Below are 11,340 nucleotides of genomic sequence, written 5' to 3' on the forward strand. Positions count from 1 at the left end.
AGTTATGGTTTTGGATACAAGATCAAGATCTTGGAGGGATTTCATTTGATCTCACAAACGGATATGAATTTTTGTATCAAATGTTTTTTGCAAGTTGAAGACAACATCAAGATCTCTCACACCAAAATTTAGATCTATTGGAGCATATTTTAATTTTCTATGATTTTTTGATGAATTTTCATAAAAACTTAATTCTAAGAGCAAATGAGTGCATTTTTTAGATTTTCTTATATTTTTGCAAATCTCTCTAATTTATACACAAGTTCTATTCTTTGTCATTTTAATTTTGATGCAAAATATTTTCTCAAAAATTGGATCTTTAAAAATTAGGGTTTCTCATTATTTTCATCAGATCTCACAAACAGTTTTGCATTTTGACATAAAAAAACATTTTGCAAGTCCATAATAGTATCATAAATTATCATTAAATAAATCAGATTTTTTGGATGATATTTGAAATTTCTATGAATTTTTTATGTATTTTCATAAATAATTTTTTTTGAGAGAAAATTAAAGAATTTTTCAGATTTTCTTATATTTTTAGAAACATCACTAATTTATACACATAATCTATTCTTTGTTATTTTAAATTGGATGCAAAATCATTCCTAAAAAATCAGATCTTTGAAAATTAGTGGTTTGCATTATGTTTCTCATATCTCACAAAATGATTGGATTTTTTGCAAGAATTTTTTTATGTAGGTTTGGAAGACCATCAGGACTGTCCAATAAAAATTTCAGAGTTTTTGGATCAATTTTACATTTTATATGATTTTTTTATGATTTTTCATAAAAAATTAATTTTTGGATCAATTAGCAAATTTTTTGGATTTTCTTACATTTCTGCAAATTTCTTGAAATTTTACAAGTGCTCTTTTTTATGATGAATCAGATCTTTGAATTGGTCAAAAAAATGCATTGTTGAAGGCCCCTATTTCATAGAGTCTTTTGGATCTAAAATTTACCTAACTTGTGTGCTTGCAAGAGGGGTATTATTGCAAAACTACTAACAAATCTTTGTTGCAAAATTTTGGCAAGGGTTTTTTATCTTTATTATGTTCCTTGTTTTCATAGATTACCAAGAACTTCAATTGGTGCACTAAAATTGAACCAATGTCTTTTGTGTCTTGAGCAATAGGCTCTTTTTGTTTAATCTCTAGAGGGCCTGTCTCCCCATGTGGTCATTAGGACTACTAGTGAGGAGAGAACGACCCAAGTGGTAGTGAGGAAAACCCACCTCTTCTGAACCACTATAAACAACTGTATCCATGGTGAAAACCATGGGTAACGTTTGCTGATTAGTTCATACCAACACTATGTCTCACCATAAACTCGTTTGGTCAAAAAATTTTGATCACTTGTAGGGCGTAACCCCTACCAGCTGGAAGCCTTTTGTACTTACAGATCTGAAAGTGCCACATGTATGGCCACACTAGTAGATGCCCTTACTAGCACCTTTTTGTTTTAGATAGCCAAAATCCTTCTAGTTGTTGGGTTAGGAGGTCGAACCTCTGGAGTGACCCACACACATATGGTTCTTAGTAGAGATACAAAGTTTACCACAAGAATTTTTCTTTGGGAATGATGCTTGGCTTCCCCGGAGAAGTGAGTGCCAAGGGTGGAGCCAGTGGGGTCAAGCATCTAAGTATCCGCTCTCAATAGTGTAGCCTCGGGGGAAACCCCATTTGGGATCAACAACTATTGTCCTGGCCAACAATAAGAATTGTGCTTGTCTTATTTTAAATAATCAAACATTCAAGATCAAACATCAAAACATTGTGTCTTTTGTGTCTTCAAGTGTATGCCAAACATTTTTACATCAAACAACACACTTTTCTTTGAGTCATTTTGAGTCTAAACACTTGCAAACATTGAGTCCTCATCAACATTGTGTCCTCTTGTCACGAAAAATAGTAAAAAATTCAAATTTGGTCACAACAAATAACTTCACAAATTGGAAAAATTTACAGTCCAACAAACAAGAGAAATCATTTTCAGAATTCGTGAGCTTCTTAGGTTATTTCTCCAATTTTTCATCTAGCATTCAACCTACCTTTGGGTCTCACAAAGTCCATCATTGCTTTACTCCTTACATTACATTCACATTTGTCTAAACTTGAGTCAAAAGGTCACTTGCTTGTCCTCATCTTACTTTGTCAACACACTACATGCAACAACATTTTGCTAAGTGGTCCCTCATCAAGGCCTGTCACCTTTGGGTCTCATTTGGTCTTACTTAGAGTCAAGGTCAACTTACCTCATCAAGAGAAACTATCATCTCTTTGGAAGCCACACCTACGCTACTACATACATACTTGGTCTTACACTTTGGACATTGCAAGTACACCTCAGATTAATTTATATTCCATCCAACTCTTGGTCCTCCATACTCTTTCCATTTTCATCTAGTCTCAAACATCTTGGTCAATACCTCATTCATGGTTGAAACCCATTCCCAAAAATATAGGAGAGAAGCTAAAGAGGCTCAATAGTCCGCAAACATGAGTGCCTATGAGTATGACAATGATGTCTTTTTTAATTCTGATCATACTACATTACCTGACATGGATGCCCATAGAAACATTCCAAATGTTGAGAACATGGACACTCTAAACAAAAATGATACACACAATGATAATATGGACAACATTTCAGTACATTCAGTAGAAGTGGAAGACTCCATTATGGATCCTCATTTTAATCGATGAGTTGAGGAAATAATGAGGAGAGATAGACAATATTTCTTACAAGTGATGCAACAAAGTGGAGCAATAATGTCACCTCAACATGGATCAAAGGAGGCCTAATAATGGATGCAATAGAGGACCACATCTTGTGCTTGAATCACCATCATCTTTGTTTCAAAAACCTGAGGTCCCATACACACATGGTCAAGCATATGCTACTCACCTTCACAGACCATTACGAAAGTCTTATGCAGAAAAATATACTCAATCACATACCAATTCTAAGGACCAACCATCAAAGCAATTGGATATCCAAAGGCATACTCAAAATTTGGACATAAGGAAACCCCGCGTCAAATTTGGGGGCAACACATTAGAACAAACCCATGACATGCCTGTAGAGTATGGTATACATGGACAAAACAAATATTTCATTCCTCATCTTGACTCTATGTCAAGTGGTCCATATACGCAGCATCATTATAGAACTCCTCCATATGAACATGTGTATGATCAGTATCATCCATATATGCAACATATTCCACCTCCACCTAGTGCCTCAAGCATGAGATATGGTCTAAGAAGTCGATCTCCACCTAAGAACAATTTGGAACAGAAAATTAAGGACTTACAAAAGAAAATGGAGGACATAAATACACTGAAGCCAACTTACACAATGAGAGACATATGTCCCTATCCATTTGACAAAAACATTCCAATGTCTCATTTTTCTACACATTTCGTGACACCTAAGTTTGATAAGTACAGAGGAAAAGGGGATCCTAAGGCACATATAAGACAATTTTTCATAACTTGCATTGAGGTAGTAGAAAAAGAGACATATTTGATGAGATTATTCCCACAGAGCTTAGGTTATCAAGCTATGGAATGGTTCTCCCAACTCCCACAAATGACAAGGGAAAAGATAAAGTCATAGATGACCAAACCAGCTATACCAGAGCATCTTATAACTATGATTCAACTATCAATCACATTTTGATGGACAATTATGTCTCTACCATTATCATCAAGGACAAAACACCTCAGAATTCTACCCAAAGACCCAAGATTGTCCTAAAAGGCATTGGAACCTACCTCTGAATGTAATGTCATAACTCATCAAGGTAAATTCACTTTGCAAGGTGCTCTAGCTAAAAACACCTCATCAACCAAACCTGAGTATGACCTTGTAGAACAGTTAGCGAAGACACCCGCTCTTATCTCCATCCTTGAGCTCTTACGCCTATCCTCTGCACATAAAGCCATTCTTGACAAAACTTTGAGAGACACTTTCATCCCTACTGATCTGAACATGGACTAGTTTCAAGCCATTATGGGATACCTTTCTGTTCCACACTCTCTTACATTCACAAAATTTGACGACACCTTTGTGAGCCAACCACATAATGCACCTTTACACATTGAAGCCTTCCTACACAAACATCAAAAAAAACGAGTCCTGATAGATGGAGGATTTGGTCTTAATATATGTACTTTGAATACAATAATACAATTGGGATATTTAGACAAAGCTTTGAATGCCACAAACAAAATTACCATCAAAGCATATGATGATGAAGAGCGTTCATCCAAAGCCATAGTCACCTTGCCCCTCAGAGTTGGGTCAGTTACAAAGGATGTGGTTTGCCAAATCCTAGACCTGGATCTCACATACAACATATTGTTAGGATGTCCCTGGATTCATGAGATGAGCGTAGTCCCATCTACATATCATCAATGTATTAAGTTCCCACACAATGGAGTTGAAGTGATCATCAAAGATGATCCAAATCCATTCATATATTGCAACAATCTACAAACAAAATTGTAAATAAAAATCCTAGTCAATCGAGAGGTTGTTCCTTCATCAGCATATGTTGATCAAGATTCCTTGAAATCTTCTACATCAAAACAAATAGAGCTAAAAGAAAAATTCAAGGTTAAAGACTTGGCATGTGGTGACTATATCTTTCATGTTGATCAACTCCCACTATCTCTTACCACATTGAGCCGACAGGAACAACCTACAAACAATTTGCAATATTAAGGAATTGTGTGTGAACCACCTAGTGTTATGGCTACTAAGTTTGAATGCAAATCTCCTCTAGTGATACAAGAAGCTCTTGATATCAATAGTCCTAAGAGTGGTTCCAGTAAAGAATCTATTGAGCGTATCGCCAACCCTCTTGAGAACTCATATAGCCTTACCATTTCATCCACTCATTCCATTTCCACTTCTCTCCCAGACTTGGATCAACAAGAATGAGAAAAGCCCTTACTCATTTGGGATGAAAAATCAAGATTTGAAAAGAAAAATCTAAGAGTAAAAAATAAAGAAAAGTCCTTTAGTCCAAATCAAAATCAAAATCTTTTTTTCTCTGAAAAAATCAAAGTTAAGGAGAAAAATCCTATAAAAGAAAAAGAACAAGAGTTGATCTCCCCTAATATCAAAATAACTAGGGGCAAAAGTTCTAAAATTTAAAGTGAAAAAGAATACTTGTTGATCCTAAGTATCCATCATGCTATCCTTGAGGGACATTGTTATCGGGGATGCCCAAACTTCTTTAGGTGACACACATACGGGCCTATGTAGTCTACATGCTAGTAATTCTATCTCAGTTCCTATATCAAGAAAGATAGTCACTCAAGCTACACATAATTCAATCAAGGAACAATGTAGCTACAATCATAAGGTTAAGCCTTGTACATTTGAGGTAGGTGACTTAGTTCTCAGAGAAAATCCTAAAAATAAGCAAGACAGAGAGGAGAAGGGCAAGTTTGAACCAAATTGACCTAGTTCTTACATCATCATAGTAGCCTATGGATTTGGTGCATATCAACTCTCAACTCCAGATGGCAAACCTTTGGTGAATCTTATCAACAACATGCACCTTCGCAAGTTTTACACATAGCTCTTCAGAGTATCCTAATTTAAAAATACAAAAAAAAATAAAAAAACATAAAATACAAAAAAAAAAAAAAAAATCATAAAATATCATAAATACAAAAAAATCATAAAAGTAAAAAATTGTTACTTGGTGAAAACCTGGCAAATAGGCGCCTTGTGACACAAAAAAAAAAAAAAAAGGTAAATAAAAAATATTTCATCCAATGGTGAAAACCACTTTGGTGGCTCCCTAGGCAAGTACCATGGTGAAAACCGAGTCACCGACGCTAGGTGTAGGGACATTGCTCCTCCCTCCTTCAAGATTCCATCTCATCCTTTCACTTTGCACAAACTCATGACCTATTCATTCATAACAAACTTACCCATTCCCATAATGGCTTGTTATTGATCTACCTAAGATTGGTTAGCCATTCATAATAAACCTCTCTTTTCACCCATTTCCATTCATAATAAATCAGCTCTTATCTTTGGCTAAGGATAATCCTATGTCTCGTGACAGGTGTGGAACTAAGAGCATTGCCTATTCTGAGGAGTACAGTTTCTTCTAGTTTTCTTCAATCTATTCGTGCATAATCTGCAACAAAGTAACATTTGCATCACCAATCCACAATAAAGTTTTGTATTCTTCACAATAAAGTATCAATTTCATGGATTCAGTCAGTTTCAGATGAGACAAACAGCAATGGGCTTCAACAAATCAAATCTTTCAATAGACTCAGGCAACATTATAATTCAATGCTATCTATCCTTTTGTGAAAGAAAACATTGTGACCATAATCAAATAGACTTATACAAGTGACAAGAGACACTAAACTTGAGGACTACAGTGGATTTTGGCTTTGAGTCTTGGTTTTCTTTTGATTTTTTATTTTTTTTGGTTACATGTCTTTTAGCTTTTCTAGGATGTCTCTGACTAGAGATTTTATCTCTAGGATTTTGTTGACTAGAAAGACGAGGATGGGGTATCGTCACCTATTTTTCTTTTGCTGTTTGTGGATTGTCTCTTAGTAATGCTATGACTTGTCCAAGGATATGAGGACACTATGAGTCTAGTATGAACTGGGGCATTCCTTGTTTGCGATTGTCCTATCTCCATGCAAACAGGTACAATGACTTTCTAGGTCGAACATATATCTGGATTGTCATAACCTATTTTCCATAATAGTGCTTGATGATGATAACACACAAGAAGATCTTTCACTTTCATATCTTCTATCTTCCATCCCCCTTTCTTGATTGACCTCCATCATCCTTCCTGAGTTTGTGTAGCCTTGTATCACATGACTGAGTATAATGACACACCACAAATATCTGCATTTCACATAGTTTGCACCTACATTACTACATTCACATATCATACATACATATAGATATCACAATTGCATCACATCTTGCACACAACACATGTTAGCACATTTTACATTTTCATCATGTAAATAGTTATTTACATTATCATATTCATCTGCATTTCATACATTTGCATTTGCATAACATATAAAAACATAATAGAACAAAAATATTGCATTTCATCATCTACATATTTGAATCCATATCATAAGCATCATATAGACACATGCATCACATAGAAACATATAGAAGCATCACATAGGTACACATGTATATAGCTGCCGCAAGGATGAATCATCTCATATATATATCAAAATCATAAGTGTCATGATACAATGATGTCAAAATACATATGGCTACAATCACCCAAAGGTGTCATCATACAAAATGGTACAAAACTGATACGTAGGGAGCCCTCTAATGCTATGATGAACTCCCTCCCTCGAAGCTGACTGGCCTCAATAGATTCTGAGCCCTAGAAGGACCCACCCCATGATCATCTCTCCTGCCCCCTCTATCTGGTGGTGGTGGAGTACCCATGACCCCACCGCTAGACGCTTGTCTCCTGTCTCTCCCTCTAGTGGATGTCATTGTTTGCGATGGTCTCTAGAATCTCCTAACTCACTGATCTAGTGGCACCACTCCATAGTGTAGGTCTCTCTAGTAGGCTCTCTCCTCCCCTGCCCACATAGCACAGGCGTATCCATCCCCTGTGTCCTTTGTTGCCTGCATCCCTACCCTTAGTGCTATCTCAGCCTTTGTATTGCGCTGAATAGTCTGATCTCTATCCCGCTCAGTATCCCTCACCTGTCTCTTGAGTCTAGTTGTATCCCTCTCTAAAGTCCTCCCCCATCCCACAGCCAATCCTCATGTCACCCTATCCAGATAGAGGAACCCACTGATCACTCCTGCCAACACTACTGGTAGTGCTAATCTTGTCCATGTCATGGTATCCCAAGCCACGTGTCCAACCCTCATCTCCAATCCCGGATCCTGGAACACTCTTCTGAGTGCATCCCTGTCTCTGTCTCGATCCTAGGGTACTAACTCCCCATCGATCGATATCCAAATGAAAAGTACAAGTCTCTAAGTGCCATCTCTCAGCTAATGCAGTCAGCAATCCCATGTTTGCTCGAAACTCAGGCACATACAAAATATGTCGCATGCCCATAGCCTGAACTACGGCTCTCTCCTCGACTGTGCATTCACAGACGTGCCTAGCACAAATGCAGATGTGCCTAGCCAACCCAGACACACCTGGCACCAATGTAGATGCACCTTAGCATTTTTACCCCACTTGACATTTTTTCTAGACCTACCTAGAGCATATTTATTGCACTACTTGGCATGCATTTATGACAACAATTAATGCACCAAGGTACAAGGAGGTTTTGTGGTACTTACCGGCTCTCCTGCATCTGTTGGTCTCTGATATCGACGAACACGATTGAATCTATGCACCAAAGCCATCACTACTGACTTCTCTCTTCTCTCTTTGCACTTTGATCTCTTGGATGTGTGGATGACAATGAGGATGTTTTCCCTCATATTCTATCTTATAGACTACCCTAGCCCTAGTCTCCTGCATCAATCTTCTTTATCTCGTGACTTTGTCACTCTATCCTATCCGATCAGTCCATTCTAGCCTTTCTTTCTTATCAAGAGATTGTTTGTGATCTTTCCATACATTTTCATCCAATCTCTCAAGGGGGCATATCATTCCCATCTTGGGGAAACTTTGTATCAATTCATCTTATCTTCTTTGAAACAACGCGACAAGCTGCATTGTCTCAAAGAGGGGCAAAATGTAGACACCTAAAATTGTCATGTCTAATTAAATTAATATCTTTATTTATTTTATTATTTTATCCTAATTCTTCTATGAATTAAATGAATATTTATTTATTTAATTCATTCATTTATCCTCTTCTAGCCTTATTTCTCATTTAAATAAATTTATTTATTTATTTAAATTATCCTTTTCTAAATTAAATAAATATCTTATTTATTTAATTGATTTAACTTCTATTAATTAAATAAATATTTATTTATTTAATTAATTCATTATCTTTTTCTACCTATGACACATGTCATTCATCTCTTAATTCATACACTACCTACCTTCTCATTATTTTATTATTTCCTCTACCTACTCTCTAATCCTAGCCAACCATTTATCTTATACACGTCTCAATCTTATCCCTCTATTTCTTCTAGTGTCTTATATATAAGAGGATACTCTCCTTCATTATGGACCCTATTTAATCATTCTAATCATTCAATTTAGCTAATCAATCTTTGAAACCAACTATGCTTTCGAACTTTCATATGCGATCAAGTCTATTTGCAACCACATTTTCGTTCTTTGTTGAGCTCTTGTGTACATATAAAATCTAAGAGAAAATATATCAAGCAAGATCAATGGAGATAGGAATAATGGAGATTTGAACCCCATTGGACATGTGATGGTATAATGTATGTGATTTCATTTGATTTGCATTGTCTATGTATTGTGTGGGAGAGAGGAGGAGATAGGCTACTAGAGAGACCTATATTATGGACCTTAATAGCACCTTTTTGTTTTAGAAAGCCAAATCCCTTTTAGTTGTTAGGTCAGGAGTTCGGACCTTTGGAGTGACCCACACACATATGGTTCTTAGTAGAGGTACAAAGTTCACCATGGGGAGTTTTCATGGGGACTGATGCTTGGCTGCCCCAAAGAAGTGAGTGTTGAGGGTGGAGCCAGTGGGGTCAACCATCTAAGTATCCACTCTATATAGCGTAGCCTCAGGGGAAACCCCATGTGGGATCAACAACTATTGTCCTAGCTAGCCATGAAGTATCGATCTCCTTGAATACTACTATTCATTTACAATCTGATTATAATCTAATTGCTTAAATTAACATCTGATTGCCTAAAATTAACACTATGTAGACTTATTTTTCAAATATTCCATTTAAGAATGCTTATTTAACATCCATCTGATATGCCTTAAATCCTTTGTATGCTACAAATGCAAGTAGATTCATTACTCCTTAGAATCTTGCTACTGGTGAAAATGTCTCACCATAATCTTCACCTTCCTCTTGTGCATATCATTTGCATAATAGTTTGGATTTATTCGTGACCACTACTCCATCTTCATTCAATTTATTTTTGAATACCCACTTTGTGCCCATTACATTCTTGTTTTATGGTCTGGGTACGAATGACCATGTATTATTCTTCTCTATCTGATCAAGTTCTTCTTCCATTGCCTTGATCTAGTCTTCATCTATAAAAGTTTCTTTTGTAGTTCTAGGCTCAATAGTGGAGATCATACAACACTTTTCTCTTAGCCATCTTCTAGTTAACACACCTACTTTCTTGTCTTCAATAATCTGATTGGGGTTGTTGTTGAGTCTGGCATACCTTGGAATAACATGATCTTGGTTTTTTCAGGTTCTTCTTCTTCTTCTTCACTTTCTTTATCTTCTATTGGACCTTCCTATTCTAATTAAACTGGGGCTTCTATGTTTAGTCCTCCAACTTCTGGCTTAACTGGTTCTAGTTCCAAAAAGCAATGTATTTGGTTCTTCTTCTTCCTTCTTTTTGCTGGTTTCTTTTGATTTTTTATGAGATTCATCTAATCGAACATTGATACTTTCAATGATCTTGTTAGTCTGGTTGTTGTAGTACTTGTAAGCTTTGCTCTCAGTGGAGTAACCAGGAAATATGTCTTCATCACTTTTGGCATCAAACTTACTAATATAATCACTTCTTTTCATAAAACATCTGCTACCAAAAAATTTGAAGTAACTGACATTCAGTGATCTACCATACCAATATTCATAGGATGTTTTGGCCTTACCTCTTTTGACCAACATACGGTTCATTGTATAAATAGTTGTGCTAAATACCTCTCTCAAAAATGTCTTAGCTACACCTCCTTGAATTAACATAGTCCTAGCAGCTTCAACCAATGATTGGTTGTTCCTTTTTGTAATATTGTTCTATTGTGGTGTCCTTGGTGCAGACAGCTTCCTCTTGATCCCATTGTTTTTCATAGTATCTAGTGAATTCCTCTAAAGTAAATTCACCACCTTGATCAATTCTTAAATATTTTATCTTTCTTCCACTTTCATTCTCAACCAAGGCTCTGAATGTTTTAAATTTGTTGAATTCTTATGTCTTGTCTTTCAAGAATGTGACCCACATCATCCTTAACTAGTCATCGGTGAATATCATGAAGTCTCAATCTCCTTGAATACTCCTAGTCCTCATTGGTCCACATAGCTCAGTATGAACCAAATCTAGCAAATGTTCAGCTAAGAAAGATTTTCTCTTGAAGGTGGAGGATGTCATTTTCCCTAACTGACATTCCTTGCACAAAGCATTCACTAGTTTGTCCAACTATG

Source organism: Cryptomeria japonica, chromosome 4, assembly GCF_030272615.1.
Source record: "Cryptomeria japonica chromosome 4, Sugi_1.0, whole genome shotgun sequence".
Lineage (NCBI taxonomy): Eukaryota > Viridiplantae > Streptophyta > Pinopsida > Cupressales > Cupressaceae > Cryptomeria > Cryptomeria japonica.